The 18429-nt window shown below is 37.8% G+C and overlaps 1 pseudogene; it reads right to left on the bottom strand.

The window, feature by feature from the left end:
• The window catches only part of LOC101956332 (sodium/glucose cotransporter 1-like), a 54509-nt pseudogene continuing 36080 nt past the window's right edge, over positions 1–18429 (bottom strand).

Below are 18429 nucleotides of genomic sequence, written 5' to 3'. Positions count from 1 at the left end.
TCATAAATCACCTATTTCAATGGTATCCTTCGGTGTTTCTTGGAGGTTCTCCTCTTCTGCATCCAAGTCAATACGTTCCTCTGCTGTTGTGCAGACTCCAACAGAGACGATAAAGCTGTGGGAAAACAGAGAAAAAGTTAATGTAAAAATCCAGTGTCTTCAGCCAAGCAGTAGGAGAGCAAAGAGATAACCATCAAGAAAAGAAAAGGAATGTGGACTCTTAGTACCAACAAAGAACATAGATTACATTTCTCACCCACAGCATAATCTCTCAATATGTTGGAAACTTAGATGTAAATAATACCCATGTATACATGATATATGGATAGAAGTTAAAGAGACTGCCTCAGATAAAGAAATATTTGTTCAGTGATTATTTTTACACATTTTATGAATTGTTCCTTTTGGCACTGATACTAGGAAGTAAGACTAGACAAAACAACCATTTGTCCAGATCAGCAGTGTGAGGTCATAATTTTATACTATGTCATATTATGAGGATAAGAATATGCAGAGGGATACATCAAGTTGGTAGAATAGAGATAACCAGCACTAGTTTGCTCCTCCATGGGATGGAAACAAAGAAAAACATTGTGTAACTGCTCACAGAAGTAAGAAACTATGAGTGAACACTGGAAATTGATAGCACAGAAAATTAAACCTGGTGAATTCCAGAGACAACAGAGAATAGCAAAGCAAAAGAGGTAGAATACCTCAGCTCCTGGTGCCTGACACCCTGGTCAGGGGGAGGCACTGATTCCTGCAAGGAGGTAAAATCTACAGAGAAAGAGTCATGGCATGTGATAGAAGGATGCACCCTGCAGACTAACCGGTTTTTTTTTTAAAGAAGTGTGGAGATAGTGTAAATGATTGTTCTGTAACTAATAGAGCACTTGTTTTATTTTTTTAGAATATTTATTTTTTAGTTTTCGGAGGACACAACATCTTTGTATGTGGTGCTGAGGATCGAACCTGGGCCGCATGCATGCCAGGTGAGCACGCTACCACTTGAGCCACATCCCCAGCCCAATAACAGTTTAAATAAATAGATGACCTGGAGTCTGCTTAACAAGCTAGCTTTAAAGAAGGAACTCAGCCGTGTCTCTCAGCAAACCCTCAGAGTGCTATGGCGAGGATCCATCTTGAGTAGGGTCCTATTGTTAAGGACTAAACTGCTCTGTGATCAGAAGACCCAACAAAATCACATTTTAGTGTCCCTATGAACATTCCTATGCACTGACTGGGTCAGCAGTGGCCAGTATAACTTGGGGGAGTATCCCTGACAAAAGTTTCTGAGAAATTTATGCAGGGGTTTATTTATGATTTACTTATGCAAGGAACATAAACTACAATACATACATGAGAATGGAGGAAACAGTAATTCAGCAGTTCTCCCTTCTGTTATTTGAAGTGACCCCAGAAGTGTATTATTTTGTGTGGGGGCCAGGTCTGAAGTCATGAGGATAGAGGTCAGCAAATCGTTTGGTTTCCACAACCAAAAGTACAGAACAAAGAATATTAAAGGCTGCAATAGAGCAGTGCAAACTCACATGTAAAGGCAAACCTATTAGAACAAAAGCAGATTTCTTGGTGGAAAATATTATCACCAGGAGGGTATGGACTGGTGTATTTCAAATACTGAAAGAAAGTAAATGCCAATCTATATTAGTATACTCAGCAAAATTATTCTTCACATTTGAATGATAAATAAGCACCTTCCATGATAATCACAAACAAAGGGAGTTTATGGCCATGAAGCCAGCACTACAGAAGATACTTAAGGGACTTCTATACCTAGAAGAGGAAAAATGATAACCACAATCATGAGAACACAGGAAAGAATAAATCTCACTAAAAGAGTTGATAAGCAAATGAGAATTAGGAAAAAAACCAAACATTATTAATATGTAAAACTACCAATCTTCTAAGACGAATAAGAAAAACAAATATAGAATATCCAAAACTACCTGAAGATAAACAAAAAATTTAGAAGCTGTACACACTTTTCAACAAAAATCCTGAATGTAAATGAATCCTCCAATTAAAAAATACATACTGGCCAACTGGATTAAAAAACAAGATGTAACAATCTGCTGCATACAAGAAACTCATGTCACAATTAAGGACATGAACAGACTGAAAATGAAAGGATGGAGAATTAAATTTCATGAAAATGAAATATGAAAGCAAATAGCAGTATTTAATTATGATTTACTTTTAGCCAAGATTTGTCAGAAGAGACAAGGAAGATCACTACAGACTTACAAAGGGAACAATTCATCAAGAAGATATAATGATTATAAATATATATGCACAAAATGTCAATATATATTATATTCAATAGTCTTAGTTTAACAAAGACTATTGAATATAAACAAAGAGATAAGCTTAAATACAATAATAATAGATGATTTCAATATCACACCCTCAGCAAGTGATAGATCATCCAGACAATAAACCATCAAAGAAACATCAGAGTTAAGTTATACTACAGATCAGGTGGACTTAATATACAACCACAGAAATTTCACCCCAAAACTGTATAACACGTATTTTCATAAGTACATGGAAGATTTTCCAAAATAGATCATATATTAGGCCATAAATCAAGTCTTACAAATGATAAAAAATTGAAATAATTTGTTATATCTAATCAGATTATAATTTAGTGAAACTAGAATTAAGATGAAGAGGAACTACAGAAATTATATGAACACATGGAGATTGAACAATATACTTTTTTTGGTGGTATGAGGTTACTCTAACACTGAGCTACATCCCCAGCTCTATCTTTAATTTTATTTTGAGATAGTATCTAACTAAGTTGCCAAGGTTAACTTCAAACTTGTGATCCTTCCTGACAAGTATCTGGGATTATAGGTGTCCACCACCACACCAAGCTGATAATACACTTTTGAATAAACAGTGGGTCATTGAAGAATCTGGAAGGAAATTTAAAAATTTCTAGAATCATGTGAAAATGGAAATATAGCATACCCTTATTTTGTGGGATACAATGAAAACAGTATGAAGAGGAAAATTTAGAGCTATGAGTGTTTGCATCAACAACAACAACAACAACAAAACCATAGAGATCATAAATAAATAACCTAAACATGGCAAGGCTAAGAACAAACTAAACCCCCAATCAATAGAGTACAGAAATAATAAAGATTAGGGCAAAAATAAATAAATTAGAGACAATATGAATGTTACAAAGGATTGATGAAACAAAGATTTGGTCCTAAGAAAAGATAAAATTCACAAGCTCTTGACTAAATCTACCAAAAATAAGAGAAATAAGACCCAAATAAATAGAAGGAGATAAGAAGGGGGATATACAACTGATACCATTGAAATTCACTGGATCATTTGGGAATATTTTTAAAAACTTTATGTAAAACAAATTTAAAAATATCTAGTGGACAAATTTCTGGACACATATGACATTCCATAATTAAACAAAATAGAAAATAAAAAATAAAATTAAAATAAAAAGATAAATAGATCAATATGAAATGAGATTAAAATAGTCATAAAAAGTATTACAACAAAGATAAGCTCAGAATAGATTCACTGCTGAATTTTACCAGACTTTTAAAGAAGAAATAATACCAACTACCAAAGCTCCTCAAAATACTTCATAAATTAGAAAGGGAAGGACCCTTTTAAACTCATTCTACAAAGCCAGTATTACTCTACTATGATAACATGATAAGGACACAACACATATACACATAAGGAAACTATAGGTCAATAACCCTGTCATCATAGTGCATAAAATCTCAATAAAATACTTGCAAATTGAATCAACAGCACATTAAAAGATCATTCACCATGAGCAAGTTAGTTTTATTCCAGTGATGTAAGTCTGATTCAACACACACAAATCAATAAATGTAATACAGCACACAAATAGAACCAAATATGTCAACACAATAAAGGTTATATATCACAAGCCCATAGCTAACATCATACTGAAAAGAGAAAAATAAAATCATTTCCTCTAAAACCAGAAAAATACAAGAATGTCCACCCTTATTCAATATAATATTTGAAATTTCATCCAGAGCAATCAGGCAAGAAAAACAAATAAAAGAGATACAAAGAAAAAAATGAGGAAGTCAGATTTTCCCTCTTTGCAGATAGTGCAATTCTATATTTAGATAACCCTAAACCCTAAAACACTTTTAGAACTCATAAACAAATTTAACAAAGTAGCAGATACAAAATCAAACATAAAAAAATCAATAACTGTTTTATACATCAAAAATGAACTTCCTGAGAAACAAATTAGGAAAAAAACTCTCACTTTACAATAAGTGAGAAAAACAAATAAATAATATACCTAGGAATAAACTTGACCAAGATGATAAAAAACCTACAATGAAAATTTCAAAGCCCTGAAGAAAAAAACTGAAAAAGAGACTAGAATGTGGAAAAACACCACTGAACATGGATTGGGAGAATGAATATTGTTTAAATGAGTATACTACAAAAAGTGATCTACAGATTCAATATAATCCTCATAAAATACCAATGACATTCTTCACAGAACTAGGAAAAACAATCCTAAAATTCATATGAAAGCACAAAAGACCCATAATAGCCAAAGCAATCCTTGGCAAAAGAGCAACACTAAGGGATGATAATTCTTGGTTTCAAAACATACTACAGAGCAATAATAATAAAAATAGAATGTCATTGGCATACAAATAGGCAGGCAGTTTGATTAAATAGAATAGAGGACACAGAAATAAACTCATGCATCTTTAGCTAACTGATTCTCAACAAAAGTCCCAAAAAATATGTTGGAGAAAAGACAGCCTCTTCAACAAATGATGTTGGGAAAACTGAATACCCACATAAAGAAGATTGAAACTAGGGCTCTCTCTCTCATCCTGTACAAAAATAAATCCAAATAAATAAATAAATAAACCCAAAATGAATCAAAGAGATTAACGTAAGACCTGAAGCTTTGAAATGACTAGAAGAAAGCATAGATATTGCTACAAGCAACAATTTCCTTGAATAGGATTCCAATAGCCCAGGAAACAAAAGAAATAATTGACAAATAAGATCACATCATATTAAAAAGTTTCTGCACAACAAGAGAAACAATTATCAGAGTGAAGAGATAACGTACACTATAGCAGGAAACAAAATCTTTGCTAGCTATTCATTTGACAAAGAATTAATATCCAGAATATATAATTTTTAAAAATTAACAAAAGAACAAGCAATCTAATCAAGAAATGAGCAATTGGTGTGAATAGATACTTCTCAAGAGAAGAGTATGGATGGCCAATAAATATATTTTTAAATGATATATATCTTTATTCATCAGGCAAGTGCAAATCAAAACTATAGTAAGATTCCATCTGGAAGTATAGTCAGAATGGCTATTATAAAAATTAATAAATAAATAACAAATGCAGGCAAGGATGTGGAGAAAAAAAGAACCCTTTTACAATTTTGGTGGGAGTGTAAATTAGCTCTGTCACTATAGCAATCAGTATGGAGTTTCCTTAAAAAATTAAAAATAGAATTACCAAACAATCCAGCTATATCAATCCTGGGTATATATCCAGAGGAAATAAGTCAGTGTACCAAAGAGGTACCTGTACACCCATGTTTTTTTACAGCACCATTCATAATTGTAAAGATACTGAATCAGTCCAGGTGCTCATCAACATATGAATGAATTTTTAAAATGGTATATATACACTATGGATATCATTCAGTCATAAAGAATAATGAAATCATGTCATTTTCAGGAAAATTGATGGAATTGGAGGATATATTAAGTGAAATCAGCCAAAAAAATAACAAGTAGGGCATGTTTTCTCCAGTCCATTGGTAACTACCTTGCTTTCTCGACTTTAAAAGGAAACACAGAACTAAATGTGTTTGAGGCTATAAGTTTGAGGCATGGGGAAGCAAGTGATAGCTCTATGAAAGAAAGCCTGTGACAGATACAGTCAATAAACATCATGCTGATTTTGCAGTAACTAAATCAGTTTTTATTTGACATATAGGTTTGTCACGGCTTTTGGAAATTTGGCAATGATGTTGAAGGTCTCTAATGGTCCTATAGTTCTTGTATTCAGGTATGCATAAATAAAGTATTAATAAAAACTTTTCTCTTTTTGTATGGGCATATATGATCTTGGGTTAATTTCTTATCTCTGTTCCCTTGGAAACCTGAAAAAGATGGAATGCCATTTGAATTGGTTTTGCAGACTTATATTGCTTATAGGCCCATAATTACTCATTTTTTCTAGATTGGAAGGGATATGAATGAACCCTAAACCAATGGGAGCATTTTGATTTAAAGAAGAGTACTTTTAATTTATGAAGTCTTAAATCAATTGAACCTTGATATTGTATTATGATTTGAATGTCCCTTCGAAAACTTATGTTGAAATTTAACTGCCATTGTGACCGTATTAACAGGTGTCAGCATACTACAGCGATAGAGGCACATCACATTTTATAGCAGTGCAATTCACAATAGTCAAATTATGGAACAATCCCAGGTGCCCATTAACAGATGAATCAATAAAGAATATGTGGCATTGCTACAGGGCCTGACTCAGGCCTAAATGAAGGAATATTTATCTTGCTCATTGTGCGGCAGGGAAGTCCTACCATAGAATGCTATGTTTTGGGACAGAGTGCTGTCAGAACTCCGGCAAGTACCATTTCCTTGCTCCTTTGACAAGGAGATTTTCCCCTGTTGGTTCAAGGTAAGCCTACATGGCAGTTTCTAAACTCTTTGTGTCTGGACTCCTGTAAGATAATATGTTGTATATCACTTCTGGACTATCATTACTGTTATATGTAAATTGGCACATACCCACTATAAAAGCTATTTTTGCTGTGTAATAAAACAGACACTGTTCTCTGAAACCATCTCTGGAGGGGTTTTTCCATGCTCTCAAGCTCCCCACAGTCGACACCGGAAGGGCAGGACCCTCAGCATGGCATGTGTACACAATAGCTTTTTAATTTTTTTAGTTGTTGATAGACCTTTATTTTTTATTTATTTATATGCAGTGCTGAGAATTGAACCCAGTGCCTCACACATGCCAGGCAAGTATGCTACTGCCAGACCCCAGCCCCAGAACCACAATGGCTTTATACTGAGCTACAAAGGAGAATGGAGTAATGTCATTTGCTGGTAAATGGATGTAATTGGAGAACATCAGGCTAAGTGAAATGAGTCAGACTCACAAAGTCAAAGGTCAATTGTCTTTGCACATAAGCAGAAGTTAGAAACAAGGAGAGAAGAGGGTTGGGGAATCCCATGAAGACAGAAAGGAGATCAGTAAGGAAAAAGAAGGGGATTAAGGGTGACAGAGGATGGAAGGGAAAAGGGAGGAACTCCAGAATGAAATTGATCAAGTTATGCTATGTACATAAATGAGTATTCTACATTCAATTCGACCTTCATGTATATCTATGAAGCACCAATTAAAAGCAGTGAATAAACAGAAGTAAGTCCAGTAGAGTAGAGGAAGAAAATGGGCAAGGAGGAGACAAGGAAAAATGGAAGTACTGGGGATTGAAATGGAACAAATTATATTCCATGTATGTATGCATATGTCAAAATTAATCCCACTAATATTTATAACTATAATGCAAAAATAAGAACATTTTTTTAAAAAGGGATAATTAGATAATGAGGAATCTGTTCTTATGAGTGGATTAAATCCACTATTATGGGAGTACTTTTTTAATAAAAGGATGGAGTTTGGCTTCCATTAATTCATATCCCTTTCTCATTCTCTCTTGCCACTTAATGCCTTCCATGAGTTTATGATGTGGCAAGAGGGTCCTCACCAGATGCACCCATCAATCTTAGACTTGAGGCTTCAAGAACAAAAAATGAAATAAACTTTTATTATTTATAACCTACCCAATCTGTGGCATTCTGTTATAGCAGCAGTAAACAGACTAAGATATATTGTTAGAAATATTTTGAATTTTATGGACAACTGTTTGGCAGCTTAAGTGGAAAATATCAAAAGGTAAAACATACTACAGATTTCTCTGAGTTTAGAAATTTTTGTAACCAGGCCTCAGAAGCTTCAACTATGGGACTGTTATAAGTAACACCAGATACTATTTTGAACATAGGTTTCTGAGCCATGGTAGCCCTGTGCTTGCTCATGTGATGTCATTTCCCCTGCTCATGTACTATCACTCAGGGAGTAGGATCCAGAGACAACCCCCCTGGACTGAAGTGTGGACTGTAAAAAGATTCCCATTAAAAATGCATTCTTGAAACTTCCTAGCTGGCATACCATGTTTCCTAACCTGTGTCCTTCTACACAAAACTAATGGCAAGTACAAACCATTTTATTCATGCAGGTGGGAGATGTCTAGTTGAGCTGAGGTCGACCAAGAGTGCTGCAACATGAATGTGAAACAAGGACAGACGAGGTCTTCTGAATGGATACTCACATGCACATCTGGAATGGGCTTGGTGAACAGGGAGATGACCACAATGGTGATGACAGAAATGATAAAGAGGATAATGGCAAAATACAAGTAGTGGACCCCACAGATAATGGTGGGACAGTTGCTGGGCTCCATGCAGCTCCCAGTTCCATAGGCAAACTCAGTAATCATATGGGAAATTCCAATCAGAAATCCTAGGATGAGTCCCCAAAAGGCTCCCTGTGAAAGAAAACCCTGAATTAATGAGTGCTGAACCCACAAAACAGGTGGGAATTCTAACATTCCAAGAGATGGGCAGAGGCAAAGGAATAAAGCTGAGAGAAATGGTAGCTCTAGACCATCTGAAGCCAGGACATCATGGTACAGGAAGGGCTGGGACTGTTTAATCAGGCTTCTAGGGGGTCTCTCTATCTTGTTCAGCAGCATGATTTCACCTGCATCATTAAACAAGGACTCATAATATAATGGAGTAAAGTGATTAATAACTCATATGGAATTTTAATCTCCTCTAAATTCCAAAAATTCATTCTAACTTAAAAAATATTTGAACTCTCCACCTTAGCTATTGTCACCACCTGCCTCCAGATTTAGGTCTGTTTAGATATTACGTGATCACTTGTAAAGTATTTTGTCTACCTTGAATATACCAAAAAATTAATTAGGTATCTGTGGGATGGAGAAAGTAACTTTTCCATATAAATAGTTCTTCAATCCCCTTTATAAACCCAAAGTCATAAATTTTAGTTTAATAACACAACATTATATAATGGATTTTTGTATCAAATTTGGGGTTTGTATATGAGATACACAGATGCTTCCAAGAGACTAGAAGAATTAGGGGACTATTTTTCAGAGATTTTTAAAGACTCTTCATTCGTCTTTCTTCCTTTCTTCACCTTTTCTTTTCTTTGTTTTCTTCCTCCTTTTTTAACTTTCCTTTACCTCCTCTCTTTGCTTCTTCCTTTTCTTGTTTTTTTTTTTTTTTGCCTTTTGGTCTGTTCTCACCAAAGGCCTCTATTTCTGAAAGCTACAAATTAAGTGAGCCAGTGGCAAATGTGAATGTGCTCTTAGAAGGGTGGCCAAAATGAAACTTCATAATTTTGTCAGGTGTTGATCAGTCCCTTGGCTAGCCACAGTTATCCCTATACTTTATATTCCAAGCATGTTAATTTAAGAGCTGTTCTTTAAGTATATTTATGTCCAGTATTTTTGTTTATGTCATTCTCTCTATCTGTGAGAATATGGATATTCTTCCTGGTAAATTTGCTCTATTTTAAATAGAATAAACTATAGAGAACTGGGTGGGTTCACCCTCCTTGCTGTGGCCACAGGATTGTGAACACATGTCCACGTCAGACCAATTCTACTGCCATGCAATCACTTATTCATTTCTCTGCTTCTACATTTTAACTGGGAGTTTTTCCAGAGAAAGAACCAAGTTTCATTCAATTAATGTAGCTAGTGCCTGGCCCGATGCCTGGCATCTGAAATTAAATTAATAAATGAGAAAGAAAAAAAACATTCCCCATAATGTATTCCTTTAAAAACACTTTTATTTTAGTTACTATGAATAATGCTGATAAAACTTACAAAAATTTCTTCTTTTTTTGGAAATTAACTTCTATTCCTTTACTTTTATTCTCAAGTGGCTCTTAAAAAAATTGATAGCCATTGACATTTTCTTGTGCATTTTAGGATATTTAACATATCCCTGACCTCTAACCACTAGGTATATGCAGGGTTCTCTGAAGCAGAATTATCAAAAATATTTACAAACATTGCTCTTAAAGGGGGTTAAAAAATACCTCCAATGGAGTATGACTATGGTCTATATCAATTCTTATTTTTATTTTTGAAAGTGCTGCCATTGCCAAATTGGATATTCTTGTGGCCTGTTGCAGTGCCAACCTGGGCTTTTAGACATAAGATGACAATTTTATTTTAGAAATATTCCAGGGAACCAGCTTTCTGCTAATCCCTATTGAAATTTGTCTAAAGAAATGTATCTATGTATCTAACCTGTTTTGATTAATTTCTGGTTTAATTCTGATCTTGCCAAGGTACTGTGTGCCCAGTTTGGTGTAACTAGAAAATCTGGATTATTTTAAAACAACAAAATTGATCTGCTCTTATAGAATTTAAAAAGAACTGGTTTAAGGATCAACATTGTTGCTTTAAGATAATTGTCAACTTTTGTGTTTTATCAGGATAATTTATTGTGTCTATTAGATTTTCATTACTTAGGGACACTAAGTCTTGAAAGAATTATGGTTTGTTTAAGTTCCTGTCTGTTTTAACACCTTTTAAATGATTGCTTCATAACTCTGGTGAAATAAACAACTGTTATTTTAGGTTATTTTATTACATCTAGCACCCTAAATATATGTTACTAGAAATGTGCTACATCTGAGGGCTAAATATGTTTGTTTGAATTTTGTCTAAATATTATAGAAAAAAAGCTTGTAGAATTAAAGCTATGTAGGTTTAATATGGACAAGGTGACCATTAAGTGTTCTCCTCTATAGAATATATGTTGTATCTATAACTTAAATATAAATGGTCAATGAAACTTTTATAATTTCTGCCATTTGTATTTGATCTGTATCTGTTTGCTTTACTAAATAAATATCTTGTTATTTAAAAAAAATAAAAAAGAAAAGAAAAATAAAATCTGCAAATGCGGAAAGAAGAGATATACCTGTTGTGTTTTGTGCACCTCAAACTGGGTTACTCCACTGAGGTACTTCTCTGATGCAGTATATATCTGTTTCTTTCCTTTTGGGAGTAAGAAAATGTCTCCAATCAAAACTATGATATCAATTTTATTCTTTTGGATGGTAAGCCACATGGTCAGCACTGCTACTCTTTCTCAGCCCTTCCCAGGGGAAGATTGGAAACAGAAAGCTGAGCAACACCCTAGTTGAATAGCATATCCAAATGCATCTTTCTCATTGTGCTTTAAAAATAGCAATGGCACCCCACTGTTGGCTTATATTCTTTAACCTGGTTTTCAAGTGACCATTCCTATTCTAACTTTGACCTGCTTTTCTAGCTGTATCTTCAATTATTCACAAACTCTCCAGCTAGGTGAGATTCCTTGCTAGTCCCCTGCCTTCCCCTTATCCTTTAATTTCCACATTTGGGCAAGTCTCTTCTCCCTGCCTTAAATTCCCTCTCTTTCTTTTTAAATCCCTGAAAACCCACTTTTTCCAAAGTACCTTCCCTTACCATTTCAGCATGTGTTGATTGATATAGCCTTTCCTGAATCTCTTCCTACTTACATTTAAAAAAATTTTTGTTTGTAGTTGTAGATGGACAGAATGCCTTTATTTTATTTGTTTATTTTTATGTGGTGCTGAGAATCGAACCCAGCACCCTGCACATGCTCCCAAGTACTCCATCACTGAACTACAGCCCCAGCCCCTCTTCTTACCTACAATTTGAACCACATTTTAAAAATGCTTTAATTCTTATCTATCTCATATTGTTTTTAAGATAAAACGTTTGAGCAACAGGACCTTTTCCTTCACTGGGTCCTAAATAGTGCTGGCTGAAAAACCAAGTTCACACCACAGCCACTGGAAGTAACTTGTTCTAGGATTTCCTGTGGAGCTGCTCACCCAGAGACTACAAACTTCATAGGAGGCACCAAGGTTGCATAGAAAATGTGCAATATGAGTTGAGACCTTGTACCAAGAAGGACAGGGTACTTATAGAGAAAGTACACCCAGTACTAACTCCTGAGGAGTTTTTTTTTAATTTATTTTTTTTATTGTTGGTCGTTCAAAACCTTACACAGTTCTTAATACATCATATTTCACAGTTTGATTCAAGCGGGTTATGAACTCCCAACTTTACCCCATATACAGATTGCTGTATCACATCAGTTACCCTTCCATTGATTCACATATTGCCTTTCTAGTGTCTGATGTATTCTGCTGTCAGTCCTATTCTCTACTATCCTCCCTCCCCTCCCCTCCCCTCCCCTTTTCTCTCTCTACCCCTTCTACTGTAAATCATTTCTTCCATTTGTATTATCTTGTCTTACCCCTCCATTACATAGTTCTTGATATATCATATTTCACATTTTGATTCAAGTGGGTTATGCACTCCCATATTGCCCCTTATACAGCTTGCATAATCACATCAGTTTCCCTTCCATTGCTTTACATATTGTCATCCTAGTGTCTGTTGTATTCTGCTGCCTTTCCTATCCTCTACTATCCCCCCTCCCCTCCCCTCCCCTTCCCTCTTCTCTCTTTACCCCCCCTACTGTAATTCATTCCTCCCCCTTGTATTATTTTTCCCTTTCCCCTCACTTCCTCTTGTATGTAATTTTGTATAAACCTGAGGGTCTCCTTCAATTACCATGCTATTTCCCTTCTCTCTCCCTTTCCCTCCCACCTCTCAACCCTGTTTAATGATGGTCTTCTTCTTGTGCTCTTCTTCCCTAGTGTGATCTTAATTACTCTCCTTATATCAAAGAAGACATTTGGCATTTGTTTTTTAGGGCTTGGCTAGCTTCGCTTAGCATAATCTGCTCTAATGCCATCCATTTCCCTCCAAATTCTATAATTTTGTCATTTCTTAATGCAGAGTAATACTCCATTGTGTATAAATGCCACATTTTTTTTATCCATTCGTCTATTGAGGGGCATCTAGGTTGGTTCCACAGTCTTCCTATTGTGAATTGTGCTGCTATGAACATCGATGTAGCAGTGTCCCTGTAGCATGCTCTTTTTAGGTCTTTAGGGAATAGACCCAGAAGGGGGATAGCTGGGTCAAATGGTAGTTCCATTCCCAGCTTTCCAAGAAATCTCCATACTGCTTTCCAAATTGGTTGCACCAATTTGCAGTCCCACCAACAATGTACAAGTGTACCCTTTTCCCCACATCCTCGCCAGCACTTATTGTTGTTTGACTTCGTAATGGCTGCCAATCTTACTGGAGTGAGATGGTATCTTAGGGTGGTTTTGATTTGCATTTCTCTGACTGCTAGAGATGGTGAGCATTTTTTCATGTACTTGTTGATTGATTGTATGTCCTCCTCTGAGAAGTGTCTGTTCAAGTCCTTGGCCCATTTATTGATGGGATTATTTGTTATCTTATTGTCTAATTTTCTGAGTTCTTTATATACTCTGGATATTAGGGCTCTATCTGAAGTGTGAGGAGTAAAGATTTGTTCCCATGATGTAGGCTCCCTATTTACCTCTCTTATTGTTTCTTTTGCTGAGAAAAAACTTTTTAGTTTGAGTAAGTCCCATTTGTTGATTCTAGATGTTAACTCTTGTGCTATGGGTGTCCTATTGAGGAATTTGGAGCCCGACCCCACAGCATGTAGGTCGTGGCCAACTTTCTCTTCTATCAGATGCCGTGTCTCTGATTTGATATCAAGCTCCTTGATCCATTTTGAGTTAACTTTTGTGCATGGCGAGAGAAAGGGATTCAATTTCATTTTGTTGCATATGGATTTCCAATTTTCCCAGCACCATTTGTTGAAGATGCTATCCTTCCTCCATTGCATGCTTTTAGCCCCTTTATCAAATATAAGAAAGTTGTAGTTTTGTGGATTGGTTTCTGTGTCCTCTATTCTGTACCATTGGTCCACCCACCTGTTTTGGTACCAGTACCATGCTGTTTTTGTTACTATTGCTCTGTAGTATAGTTTGAAATCTGGAATCGCTATACCACCTGATTCACACTTCCTGCTTAGTATTGTTTTTGCTATTCTGGGTCTTTTATTATTCCATATGAATTTCATGATTGCTTTCTCCATTTCTACAAGAAATGCCATTGGGATTTTGATTGGCATTGCATTAAACCTATATAGAACTTTTGGTAATATTGCCATTTTTATGATGTTAGTTCTGCCTATCCATGAACAGGGTATATTTTTCCATCTTCTAAGGTCTTCTTCAATTTCTCTCTTTAGGGTTCTGTAGTTTTCATTGTATAAGTCTTTCACCTCTTTTGTTAGGTTGATTCCCAAGTATTTTATTCTTTTTGAGGATATTGTGAACGGGGTGGTTGTCCTCGTGTCCATTTCAGAGGATTTGTCGCTGATATACAGGAATGCCTTTGATTTATGCGTGTTGATTTTATAACCTGCCACTTTGCTGAATTCATTTATTAGCTCTAACAGTTTCTTTGTAGACCATATTGGGTCTGCTAGGTAAAGAATCATGTCATCTGCAAATAGTGATAATTTAAGTTCTTCTTTTCCTATTTTTATGCCTTTAATTTCTTTTGTCTGTCTAATTGCTCTGGCCAGTGTTTCGAGAACTATGTTGAACAGGAGTGGTGAGAGAGGGCATCCCTGTCTTGTTCCAGATTTTAGAGGGAATGCCTTCAATTTTTCTCCATTCAGAATGATGGATGCTAGCCTGAGGCTTAGCATAAATTGCTTTTACAATGTTGAGGTATGTTCCTGTTATCCCTAGTTTTTCGAGAGTTTTGAACATAAACGGATGCTGTACTTTGTCGAATGCTTTTTCTGCATCTATTGAGATGATCATATGGTTCTTATTTTTAAGTCTATTGATGTGGTGAATAACATTTATTGATTTCCGTATATTGAACCAGCCTTGCATACCAGGGATGAATCCTACTTGATCATGGTGTACAATTTTTTTGATATGTTTTTGTATTCGATTTGCCAGAATTTTATTGAGGATTTTTGCATCTAGGTTCATTAGAGATATTGGTCTGTAGTTTTCTTTCTTTGAAGTGTCTTTGTCTGGTTTCGGAATCAGGGTGATGTTGGCCTCGTAGAATGAATTTGGAAGTTCTCCCTCTTTTTCTATTTCCTGAAATAGCTTGAAAAGTATTGGTATTAGTTCCTCTTTAAAGGTTTTGTAAAACTCTGCTGTAAACCCATCCGGTCCTGGGCTTTTCTTAGATGGTAATCTTTTGATGGTTTCTTCTATTTCCTCAATTGATATTGGTCTGTTTAGGTTGTCTATATCCTCCTGACTCAATCTGGGCAGATTATATGACTTAAGAAATTTATCGATGCCTTCACTATCTTCTATTTTATTGGAGTATAAGGATTCAAAATAATTTCTTATTATCTTCTGTATTTCTGAAGTGTCTGTCGTGATCTTGCCTTTTTCATCCCTTATGCTAGTAATTTGAGTTCTCTCTCTTCTTCTCTTCGCTAGCATGGCTAAGGGTCTGTCAATTTTATTTATCTTTTCAAAGAACCAACTTTTCGTTTTGTCAATTTTTTCAATTGTTTCTTTTGTTTCGATTTCATTAATTTCAGCTCTGATTTTAATTATTTCTTGCCTTCTACTTCTTTTGCTGTTGTTTTGCTCTTCTTTTTCTAGAATTTTGAGATGAAGTATGAGATCATTTATTTGTTGGTTTTTTCTTTTTTTAAGGAATGAACTCCAAGCAATGAATTTTCCTCTTAGAACTGCTTTCAATGTGTCCCATAGATTCCGATATGTTGTGTCTGTGTTTTCATTAAACTCTAAGAATTTTTTAATTTCCTCCTTGATATCTTCTAAAACCCATTGATCATTCAGTAACCTATTGTTCATTCTCCAAGTGATGCATGATTTTTCCTTGCTTCTTTTATCGCTGATTTTTAGTTTCATTCCATTATGATCAGATAAGATGCATGGTATTATCTCCGCTCCTTTATATTGTCTAAGAGTTGCCCTGTGACATAATATATGATCTATTTTTGAGAAGGATCCATGTGCTGCTGAGAAAAAAGTGTAGCTGCTTGAGTGCCTGCAAGGTAGGAGAACCAGCGACCCACGGGCAGGTCAGGCCCAGCAATCTGCGGAGAGACAGAGCCAGCCCCACCCCCAGTGCCTGCAAGGTAGGAGAACCGGCGACCCACGAGCAGGCCAGGCCCAGCAATCTGCGGAGAGACAGAGCTGACACATGCGCCTGCAGGGAACGGGGTCCTGCGACCCACCAGCGGCCTTCTGTGGGGCAGGCCCGTCCCCTCCCTCAGTGCCTGCTAGGTAGGCGGGACTGTGACCACCGGCAGAGCAGGCCCAGCGGCTGGTTGCGGGCCAGAGCCGGCCCCACCCCCAGTGCCTGAAAGGTAGGAGAACCGGCGACCCACAGGCAGGCCAGGCCCAGCAATCTGCGGAGAGACAGAGCTGACACACGCGCCTGCAGGGAACGGGGTCCTGCGACCCACCAGCGGCCTTCTGTGGGGCAGGCCCGTCCCCTCCCCCAGTGCCTGCAAGGTAGGTGGGACTGTCACCTCCAGCAGATCAGGCTTAGCGGACTGCTGAGGGGCAGGACAGTCCCCTCCCCCAGTGCCTGCAAGGTAGGCGGGACTGTGACCACCGGCAGAGCAGGCCCAGTGGCTGGTTGCGGGCCAGAGCCGGCCCCACCCCCAGTGCCTGCAAGGTAGGAGAACCAGCGACCCACGGGCAGGCCAGGCCCAGCAATCTGCGGAGAGACAGAGCTGACACACGCGCCTGCAGGGAACGGGGTCCTGCGACCCACCAGCAGCCTTCTGTGGGGCAGGCCCGTCCCCTCCCCCAGTGCCTGCTAGGTAGGCGGGACTGTAACCACCGGCAGAGCAGGCCCAGCGGCTGGTTGCGGGCCAGAGCCGGCCCCACCCCCAGTGCCTGCAAGGTAGGAGAACCGGCGACCCACGGGCAGGCCAGGCCCAGCAATCTGCGGAGAGACAGAGCTGACACACGCGCCTGCAGGGAACGGGGTCCTGCGACCCACCAGCGGCCTTCTGTGGGGCAGGCCCGTCCCCTCCCCCAGTGCCTGCTAGGTAGGCGGGACTGTGACCACCAGCAGATCAGGCTTAGCGGCCTGCTGAGAAGCAGGACAGTCCCCTCCCCCAGTGCCTGCAAAGTAGGCGGGACTGTGACCACCGGCAGAACAGGCCCAGTGGCTGGTTGCGGGCCAGAGCCGGCCCCACCCCCAGTGCCTGCAAGGTAGGCGTACCGGGGACCCATTGGGAGGTTAGGCCCAGCAACCTACGGAGAGACAGAGGTGCCCCTCGCGCCTGCTGGGTAGGCGGACCTTCGACCGGCCAGTAGAGTAGACCTAGGGCCCGCCAGCGTGGTAGACAGATCGCACCAATTGGTGGAGGATCACAGCCACCATCTGTCCTGCAAGGGAGACTTTTCAACTATACAAGAGCAATATAAATAAATAGAGGGAAAATTTCAAAAACCAACAGTTTCACCAAGCAGAAAGAAACGCCAGCAGTATGAAAAGACAAGGAAAGAAAGGACCACAGGCAATGCAGGTCAACTCAACTCTAGAAGAGGTAATAGCTGCAACAGATGGAATGTCAGACAGAGAGGTCAGGATATACATGCTTCAGATGATCTGGAGTCTCAAGGAAGACATGAGACAGCAAAATCAGACAATGAAAGATCACATTGACAAGGAACTTCATAAACAAATCCAGGAAGTAAAAGATCAATTTCACAGGGAGATAGAGGAAATAAAAAACAAACAAATAGAAATCCTAGAAATGCAGGAAGCAATAAACCAACTTAAAAACTCAATTGAGAAAACTACCAGCAGAGTGGATCACTTAGAAGATAGAACATCAGACAATGAAGACAGAGTATTTCAACTTGAAAAGAACATAGACAGCTCAGCAAGTCTGCTAAGAAACCATGAGCAGAACATCCAAGAAATATGGGATAATATCAAAAGACCAAACTTAAGAGTCATTGGGATACAGGAAGGCACAGAGCTCCAAACCAAAGGAATAGACAATTTATTCAGTGAAATAATATGAGAAAACTTCCCAGACTTGAAGAATGAGACAGAACCCCAAATCCTAGAAGCCTACAGGACGCCGAATGTGCAAAATCATAAGAGATCCACACCTAGACACATTATAATGAAGATGTCCAACATACAGAATAAGGAGAGAATTTTAAAAGCTACAAGAGAAAGGAAGCAGATTACATTTAGGGGTAAACCAATCAGGATAACAGCTGATCTCTCAACACAGAC

The sequence above is a fragment of the Ictidomys tridecemlineatus genome, chromosome 2, assembly GCF_052094955.1.
Source record: "Ictidomys tridecemlineatus isolate mIctTri1 chromosome 2, mIctTri1.hap1, whole genome shotgun sequence".
In the NCBI taxonomy this organism is placed as follows: Eukaryota; Metazoa; Chordata; class Mammalia; order Rodentia; family Sciuridae; genus Ictidomys; species Ictidomys tridecemlineatus.
This window is presented reverse-complemented; position numbering and strand designations above follow the sequence as displayed.